We start from the raw sequence: 10,279 nt of genomic DNA, 5'->3' as shown, positions 1-10,279 counted from the left end.
ACCTGTAATACTGATTATCTGAAAGGACACGCAGCTTTTTAGTCAATAGAAATATTTAGTTTTAATTCAGAAGTTTTAACATACACAAATGTCTCATTTTAGCTACCTATCCTTAAATGTCTTGGCAATAAAGCCTATATGCTTAAATCTGGTGAATCATTTAATGGGCACATCTTGCTTTAACAGTTTGTCTAAAACAACTGTTTGGTTTTGAATTTTGCTTTGACCTTCTGGCTATAAAACAATTTCTGCATGTTTTGTATTAATCAGAAATGGAACCTAACTTAAAGAAATTAATGAACTTTTTGAATAAAGTATTTGAGAGTATAAAATACCTCTAAACTGAGAAAGCATGTCCTGAATAACTTCAAATGATAGTCACAGCTGTCTATTTTCTGTTGGTGCAACACTTCTACATACATGAAAGTAAGTTTCTTTTTCTTTTTCAATAAACTAAAAGGACAAACTTTTTAGGTTCACTTTCATCTTAAAATTCATGACTTTCATATATATGCACTGGCACACAGGGCCATTATGTTTCAGATACATCAGCTCATTTATAAGTAATGACTTGTTTTGAGTTGGAACAAATTAAGTGATAACCTTCCTGGACCTTAAATGAAACTATTGTAGAACTTTCTGTGGCTTTATTTAATGTGTATTTCACCATTATTGCTGTAACTTGATCTTAAACTTGTGAACTGCAGCGTTGGTGTGGATAACCTGGCATTGGCTGCCTTGATTCTTTCACTGTTACTCCGAATTATCCTTGCAAAGGTTAAAACAAAGAAGTGGCCAGTTTGAGGAATGAGTGGAGAAACGCAAGATTAGTCCTCAAATGTAGGGAGGAAAAGCAATGTCATCAAAATGTACAAATTCTTAATTTTCACCTCTGATCAGTGTTGACATCAGTTCCATCCTACATTAAGAAATTTACCTCAGACCTTATGAATGACCTGAGTTCAACTTGCTGCTGATGTTAATGTCTCCTGCATTCAGATCAGTTCCAGTGTGCTCACGGTAAGAAGTGCTTGGCCAAGGAGCAGGTGTGTGACGGTGAGTCTCAGTGTCAGGACCGCTCCGATGAGATGAACTGCAGGAGTAAAAGTGACGACTGCCTTCACCCCTGTGACGGCCGCTGCCTGCCTGCCAGCTTCGTCTGTGATGGAGAGGTGGACTGTTTGGACCGCTCAGACGAGGCAAACTGCGGTACAGTGACGCAGCCGAGTGTCTCTACTTGGAGAGGAGTTACTGGACTTAAGCAGTGGGTGTTTTCATCTTAACTTTTCTCAGAGGGCCAAGACGAGGAAGGAACCAGCGCTGCCACAGTGCCTACACCTGCTGCCGGCCCACCCAAACCCCTCAAGTGCTCTCTGGGCTCCATACCCTGCAGGGACAACTCGGACTGCATCCTCCACGACCATGTGTGTGATGGAGAAGCAGACTGCAGGGACGGCTCAGATGAGGATGACTGTCAGACAGACTGTGGAAAGGGTAAATCACTTTCACATCTCTACCACCAATGAGGGAAACTAATTACTCACTAAATGCACCAAGAATCTGCAAACTAGACGTCAAATAAAGATTCAATGTGTCATAAAACGTCAGACGGAGGGTGTTTTGAAATGCCTTTCTGCAAAGCATTTAAAACTTCCATTCTTTTATAAAGAGCTCTTTTATGGCTGATGTATAGAGCTGTCAATTCTCGGTTTAAAAAAAGACTTCCTTTAGAGAGGAAATGTATTCAAATTGTCAGTGCTGTCAACATGTAGAACTTTGCACAATAAGGAAAACCTAGTTTGACCCCTCCAGAATAAAGGTCTTTCTCCTGAAAATATTACAACTTTTCTGCCATCTGGTGAGCAGAGTCAACATTGAATTAAATTCTATTGTGAGGCACAAACACTCCAGTTAAACTTGGGTATATAGTTTATGCAACCTCTCATTCAGGTAGCTGGTTTAGAATATAGGACTGGTAGTGGTGGATGTTAAAACCAGAAGACTCTAAAAGATGCTGTGATGACAGATGTGCAAATAATAAATGATCCACATGGAGCTCCTTCATTAGAAAGAAGGGCTGTGATGGCAGAGATTTAAGGAAGTCCATTGTTTAAAATAATCCCTGAGCAATGCCGTTAATCCCCAACTTGTCAGGCTGCACCTGTAAACTCATCTGATGATGCAACACTTATGCCAGGTCAAATATCACATGGATTAGTCTGCTGTGGGAACCTTGGACATCAGCCTGTAAATAGAGTGATTAAAAATCTTTTTTGAAAGTTGACAATGCACATGCTCAGTGTCGTCAATGGCTGGTTTGATTCAGTCAGTTGGGTGGAGGATCCGTTTAAAGCCTTTTTGAGGTGATGTAGTTGCATGAAGCGGATATTGAGGTCAACAAAATGGTCATAGGTTTCACTTGCAGTCTCCATGCTCGTGAGTGAAAGTCAGTCTTCTGTCATGGTTCTTCCTCTGCAGACCAATTTCGTTGTGCACATGGAAAGAAATGCATAGACCAGAGCCAGGTGTGTGACGGCACGCCTCAGTGTCAGGACCGTTCAGATGAACACGACTGCGCCAAGCGTGTGGAAGGCTGCGTCCACCAGTGTGACGACGACACCCGCTGCATCCCCAGCAGCTTCCTCTGTGACGGGGAGAGAGACTGCAGGGACGGCAGTGACGAGGCCAACTGTGGTATGTGTGGAGCTGATGTGCACCGGCTGGATTACGGTTTGTGTTGAGTCTGCTGGGATTACAACTTTCCTTCCTCTCATCACTGTAGTTGAAGAGGCCTGCAGCCCTACTGAGTTCAGCTGCAGTGGTGGTCAGTGTGTGTCGACCACGGTGGTCTGTGATGGTCACCCGGACTGCTGGGACCGTTCAGACGAGGAGAGCTGCACCAAAGCACCGGTTTGCAGTACCAAACACCGCTGTCCTCAGAGCAAGGAGTGCCTGGTGCAGGAATGGATCTGTGACGGAGAGCAAGACTGTAAAGATGGCACGGACGAGAAGGTGCATTTTAATTCAATGTAACGGGGACACACCTAACCTTTAGTCCTACCACAAAACAAGAGTAAGCATCTAAAAGCAAAGTCTTTTTGAAGTACAATGAACTAACGCCTAAAAAATTTGATTAATTTTGTAGATCCATAGTGTATTGAAACTGCTGCAATCAATTGAATAAGTGATTTTTTTTTTTTCTCAATGTTTAGTTATTTCATTAAACCTTCAACCGTTCCACATTCTTTTCACATTTTAAAGTTTCAGAGCAGAAGATGGTGTAACAGTTTGTTTCCTTTAGGACTGTCCTGTTGCTCCCCTGACCTGTGGAGAGTTCCAGTGGGCCTGTAAATCCAAGAGCCAGTGCATCCCTCTTGGCTGGAGGTGCGATGGGGCGACTGACTGTAGCGACGACAGTGACGAGGCTGAATGTGAGTACTTGTATGATCCGGAATGAGATGGAGGAAAAACGATGGCTGGAGTAATAAATAAAATTCAAACACTGGGTTGCTCGTGTTACGGGTCATTTTAAGTTAATTGAAATTACTGTGTATGGTCAAGTTGTATTTCAGTGTGGAGTGGAAACTTGTGAAATACTTGGTTTTCCTGACTAACTATTTATTCTCTTCTACATAAGTCCAATTAAAAATCTACCACATTTTACTATCCATAGCCACAATAATGTACTTCACAGGTGATGCAGAGACGTGCCTTCCCAACCAGTTCAAGTGTGGCAGCCAGGAGTGTCTGGATCCGGCTCTGGTTTGCAATGGTATCTCCAACTGTCTGGACGCCTCAGACGAGGGAGGCAGCTGCCAGATGAAGTGTACAGAGGCTGATGACAAACGCTGCTCCCAGACCTGCTACAGCACACCGCAGGGGACGGTGAGGCGCAACTCCACCCAGTCACATCAGGGGCTTCAAATCGGCGGCGGGGGGGGACGCTCAAATGCTGCAGAAACTACAGAATTATAGCTTATTAAAATGTGTGTAGCTTTCCTGTTTGATAAAAGTAAACTTTTCCTGACTCGTCTGGTGTTTCTGTGCAGCGCTGTGGCTGTGCGGCAGGTTTCAGGCTCCTGGAGGACGAACTGACCTGTGAGGATGTTGATGAATGTGAAGGTGGGATGCCTGGCGTGTGCGGTCAGCTGTGCATCAACTCTCCAGGCTCGTACCAGTGCGGCTGTCACCCAGGATTCATGATGGAGGCTGGTGCAAGCCAGTGCAAGGTCACGGGTAAAGCTTTAAAGTAGTTTAGATATTAAACTACTAAAATCTGTACTAGAGGAGCCATTTAATAAGTTACTAATGAAATGCATCTGGATCTTCAGGAATACACATAGCACTTCAATGAGACGATGCTAGGGTTTCCAGCAATCTGTTTTAGTTGGCTGACAATTGTGACGAAAAACAAAGTTTCCACTGATGGTAATCTTTCCCTCCACCAGGGGAACCCTTCGTGTTGGCTTCAATTCAAACTGACCTCTACATGTACGGCCTGCGCAGCGGCAGCCTTGATGTGCTGTCGTCCTCGGCCAAGAAGGCCATCCTCTCTGTGGACTACAGCTGGAGGGAGCAGAAGGTGTACTGGGTCAGTCTGGACACTGAAAGCATCCGGTGGTCCTCACTGGACCAGAAGACCACAGGAACTTTGATTAGAGGTCAGTGCAACAGAAATTAAATATTTTCTCTACAAGGATGCGCCAACCATAAGGTGGCTTTTTATTTCTACTGCCTTCAAAGGTGTCCGAGCGGATTCTGTGGCGGTGGACTGGCTTGGGAAAAACCTATACTGGATTGATGGGGTCAACAGTCAAATCGTTGCTGTCAGACTCTCAACAGCTTCTATGAAGTCAAACGAGCACTGCATCATCCTGGACGAAGACCTGGACCAGCCTCGCTCTCTGGCACTGCTGCCTCAGAAAGGGTTGGTATGAATCCATTTGATTCACAGAAAACTGCATCCAGAATGTAAATGTATGTATTTTTTTGTCTCAGGCTGATGTTCTGGACAGAGATTGGTAATGTAGTGAAGATTGAGCGTGCTGGGATGGATGGTTCTGAGAGGAGGGTGGTGGTGAACTCCAGTCTGGGCTGGCCTGGTGGGGTGGCTGTGGACATGCTCTCCGAGAGGCTCTACTGGACTGATGAAAGGCTGAAGGCTATTGGATCAACCACGCTGGATGGGGGTGACATTAGGGTAAATTCTATGCAGGCATTTTTTGTTATCTTTAATTTGTCCATGCACCACAAATCTGCCAGTGGAGTGCCGCTCAGATTCTAAATCCATTGAAATGAGGCCTGAAGTAACCTTTAGTTCCTTGAAGATCTCAAGACCAATAGAAATTGATGCATGGAGTTTCTTTTCTGCACTAAATCGGATCATCCTGTGCTAATTTAATCTTTTGCTTCTAAATGGCTAAAACTTGAACCTTTACTATAACCTACATTTTGTAATCCTAAAGACTGTGAACCCTGCTGCAACAATCTGAAATCTATCATTCCAGATTTTGCAGATGAAGGAGACCACCAATCCTTTTTCTGTGGCGGTGTTCAACAATATGCTCTACTGGTCTGATGCAAAGATGAGAGTGGTGCAGGCGGCTCACAAAATCACTGGGAAGAATCGTCTCGTTCTCCTGAAGAGACCCAAACAGCCTTTTGCTGTGAAGGTGAGTGAATCAAACGAGGTTGAACCTAAAGGCTTGAACGGTGAATTTGTTCAGCAATTTAAAGGCTTGTATAAGCAGCCAGAAATGAGAAACTATACTTCTACTTGAATAAGATCTGTTGGTTTCTCAACATGATTAGTCTTGGATGCAGATTTTCCAAATGTTTGAGAACCTAAATTTATTATGCATGAGAAATGAAAAACTGCACTTATTGTCTTCTAAATGGCTTCAAATTTATCGAGCAACGTTCATCTGTACTGACATAACAAACCATTCAGTTATGAATGTCAAGACTATCAAAGTTGAGACTTTATGAATCAAGGTGGCTTTACTGGAATGATTCCACTACTATTCGAGTGAAACTGTAAAACTGGTGCACTGAAACATAACTGGTGTTGTTGTAATACTATGTGTATATGCATGTACTCTCCCTTCATCAAAACCTAAAAGGAAAAAAGTGAAACCTACAAAAGTAAAGAAGCAGTATGCAAATACTTCTGTTAATATTAACGCCGTCATGCATTTGGAAATACTGTATAATTTGTGGGTTCAAACAGCTGAACTTTGTTAGTTTCACAAAGTGCTTTGACAAACTCCTTGAATGAGCTGCTCCACATGACCCCTCAAATGAATTTGGATCTTTGTTCGGTTTCAGATCATCCATCCGATGATCCAGATGGGCTCCGAGAACCCCTGTTCAAAGATGGACTGCTCCCACCTCTGCGTGTTGGCCCCGCAGCGTAAAGCTGTGTGCAAGTGTCCTACTGGTCTGTTGCTGGCCGAGGACAAGCTCACCTGCTCCAGCATTGTCAATTCTGCGTTCCTGCTGCTGCTGTCTCCCTCCACTGCCACCCAGGTGTCGTCTCATGGATCCCTCGCTCTTCTGAAATGCATTTATAGGGGCGGGTTTTTAAGAAAGTGTTGGACACCGTGACGTTAGTAATGTAGTCGGAGTCATCAAAGTTTAAAAAGAAATGGTAATATATTCAGTTTTAAGGTCCAGCCCTAATGTTAAATATGAGACTGGTCTTGAAGTGACTGTTTTTCTTGAGAGAAATCCCTGATGTCAAACTACTCATGATGGTGTTAAAATGCCACAAGAGCCTATTTCTAGAAGGGAAAGGGGTAGAAAGGTGGCAGAATACACAGCTAGACGACTGTGGTGCAGTGAAAATGTGACCCTTGATGTTAATAGCATGACTGCTGGGTGTGTAGAAATCTGTATAGATCAAAGTGGTGGTCTAAATATCTACACAGTAGGTAAGTTCTGATGCTGGTCATTGTGTTTGTAGCTCTATTTGCAGTCCCGGCTCACAGCGACGGATCTGAAGGGTTGGCCTGAACACTTGGCCCTGCAGGTGCCCAGCGTTAACGAAGCCACCATCATGGACTACAGCCTACGGGACCAAACCCTGTTCCTGACGGACGACGGCACCACTTCTCTCAGCTCCTTCAAACTGAAAGGCTCAGTCTTGGTGTCCCAGGGTCAGCTTCTCAAGCTGCTGGACGACGCCATCACCGCCATGGCGCTCGACTGGGTGACGCTCAACATCTACTGGAGCAGCAACAAGCAGCCGCGCCTGCAGGTCACCTCTATCGCACGAGCGCACACTGCTGTTCTGGTGAAGGACGGGATCGGCCGAGTGGAGTCCATCGCCGTCCACCCCGTCGGCGGGAGAGTTTGTTTCGTGAATGTGGACGCCGTGGCGTCGGTGACGGTAGAGTGCGCCAACATGGATGGAGCTGAGCGGAGGATGGTGTGGAAGGATGCGGTCCAGCCCACATCTTTAACGTTCTCCTCCAACGGGCAGACGATCTACTGGGCCGACACTGGTGAGGGCTTCTCCAACTGCTCATTGTTGCTCTCGCAGTAGCTTCAGCTCAAACTAACACCTTTTGAATTTAAGATTCCGGAAAAATCTGCTCTGTTTCCGTTGATGGATCGGCATACAAGGAGTTGATATCTGCTGAAGGTCTGGCCGCTGTAGCTCTGAGTGGCGACACGTTGCTGTGGATGACGGTTACCGGTAATGATTCATATTGTGTACTGGAAACTTTAGTATTTAGATAAGACGGTAGCATGATTTTTGATTACAAATATCTCAAACGTAAAATTAGTTTCAATCCATACTATTTTGAAATAGTCTGCAATTCTAGATAAATGAAACTACATTAAAATCAGTGCAGTTGCAACATGAAGAAATCTTCAACTACGCCACCTTGTGCGAAACGCAGAAAACCACTGAAATTGGGGGGTTATTTGTAAAACAAAGTATAGCTTTGAGGCTAATGCTAATTCACTCACTGTAACGTTGAGCTCTCAGTGATAGCATGAAATCCCAAAAGCTAAGAGACTGAAAAATATAAGTCAATGTCTTAGTTATTACATCAGTGAATGAGACAAAGCGATTTTAAATATACACATTTAAAAACTGCTGATCAGCAGTGTTGATAAAGTGTTATCAAAATTTAAACATCAATGTATAGAAAAGATTTTGCATCATTGTAGAAGACTGCTGCGATAACCTGTTGCCCATACAGAAATATAGAAACTCTTAAAATGTTTGGAGTTTTCAGAACCATAAAACTGGTATTTTTGAATGCTTTATTTATTTTTCTTCATCAGACAAGACTCAGCTGTGGTTTAAGGATGAGCTGCAGCAGAAGAAGTTGTGGTTTGAGGTCGGCACACAAGTGGTCAGCTTGAAAGCCTTCAGCAAGTCCAGTCAGACCGGTAAGATGCAGTTCACAAAGGGAAACCATGTTTTGGGGACATTAAATGTAATATCTAATGCAAGACACCTGCTACCTTGATTTGTTCAGCTATAAAGTGTCATGAGGCAAAATGTTGCTTTACTGTTAGTCTCTAGATTTTCTCCTGCTGTGTATGACCAGATGTTGTCAGCCATGACGAGCTGTTCTTACAAATGGAATGTGTTGCACAAGGTGGGATTCTTGAGTTGGCGTTCCTCATGACTTTTAGTTTCTACATGTTTGTGCTTTCATCAGGTTCCAACAAGTGCACAGACAATGGGAACTGTCAGCATCTGTGCCTCGCCACCCCGAAGGGTCGGACATGCAAGTGCGCCCACGACCACGTCCCTGTGAACAGCAGCCACTGCAGCCCGGAGCAGCGCTGCCCCGCTGGCAGCCGCCCGTGTCTGGATGGCCTCTCCTGTCAGCCGGTGGAGAAGTTCTGTGACCGACATGTGGACTGCCCGGACCACTCGGATGAGAACTGTTGGCCTTCAAACCTTCTTCTTCAATGATGTCTGTGGTTAAAGTGCAACTTCTAATGGCATGTCTTTCTCCACTCCCCCAATATAAAGGTGTCAACCCAAAGCAGTCGTCCGGAGCCAAAGTTTCTTCCCCTCGCAGCCCCCTCCGTCCCTCCTCCATCCCCCTTCCTCCTGACCTTGAAGTGACGGAAATCCCAGAAGTCCTAGAAGTTACCGAAGTCCCAGATGACGGCGTTCAGCTCCTGAACCTTGAAGCTCAGCAGTGCGGCCAGAAGCGCTGTGGTGGGAACGGTCACTGTGTGGAGAAGGACGGGGTGGTGTCCTGCGTGTGTTCTCCAGGTTTCAGCGGGGAGTCGTGTCAGGGAGGAGGCCTGAACATCATGCAGGGTCCCATCATCTACGGCGTCGCCGGGCTCTGTGCAGTGGTCGTGGTCATTGCTGTGATCGCTGTGGTGGTGAAGAAGAAGAACTCCAGGTTTCAAAGCTTTCTGAATGTTTTAGACTGGAAATTAAGTTTATGGTGGTTTTAGAACCTATTGTGCGATCAATTTGAGGTTTTTAAATGTTAAGCGTCCTTCAATCTGAGGACATAGACATTGATGCATATTGCAATCGGCAGTCGATACACAACTTTTTAATTCCCTTACTGATGGATAAATTCAGGACATTTGTATATGAAACTGGAATCCAGTTAACAATGGCCAGATGAGATTTGTAGTTGGCTGAAAAATACTCAGACATTTTACAGTAATTCTTAAAATGTCTGACGATCATTGTACTTCACCAGCATATTCACTGTTTACCCATCGTGTCTCAGGCAGTTGAATGCCTGAAGATATCTATTAATTATCAGATGTAAATGCGTCACCAGTTTGTAGCAAAGCATATTGGAATGTTTCATGTGCAGCAGTTTTCCTGTAACTACTTGACTGTTTGCTTGTTGCAGGAACTCTGCAGAAGCAGTGAAGGACACCAGCATGACTGACCTGAGAACCAAAGAGGAGACGCTGACCAGTGTGCACAATGATGCTGCAGACCCAGAAAAGCAGGAGGTGGTCTGCACATAATCTAACTGGTGGTCTTTTTATTTTACTGAGTGAAGCTGACTCTTTCTCTCTTTGCAGGAAGCGGCTTCTTAAGTGGATGGAGGATAAATGATGGCCATTTGAAGTTTTTAAATAAACCAGTCTATTTTCCAGAGTTTCCTGTGATGTTTGTGTTTTGGACCAGAACCAGGGTTGAAATGTTTTTTCCCCAAGATGTGACTATTTAGTAACAAATGCATTTCACATGACAATGCTCTGGATTGAAATCCTAAACCTAAAGGGGTCATATAATGCAGCTTTTCAACACTTTCAAATGTCCTTG

This window comes from Lipophrys pholis (genome assembly GCF_963383615.2).
Source record: "Lipophrys pholis genome assembly, chromosome: 7".
NCBI lineage: Eukaryota > Metazoa > Chordata > Actinopteri > Blenniiformes > Blenniidae > Lipophrys > Lipophrys pholis.
This window is presented reverse-complemented; position numbering follows the sequence as displayed.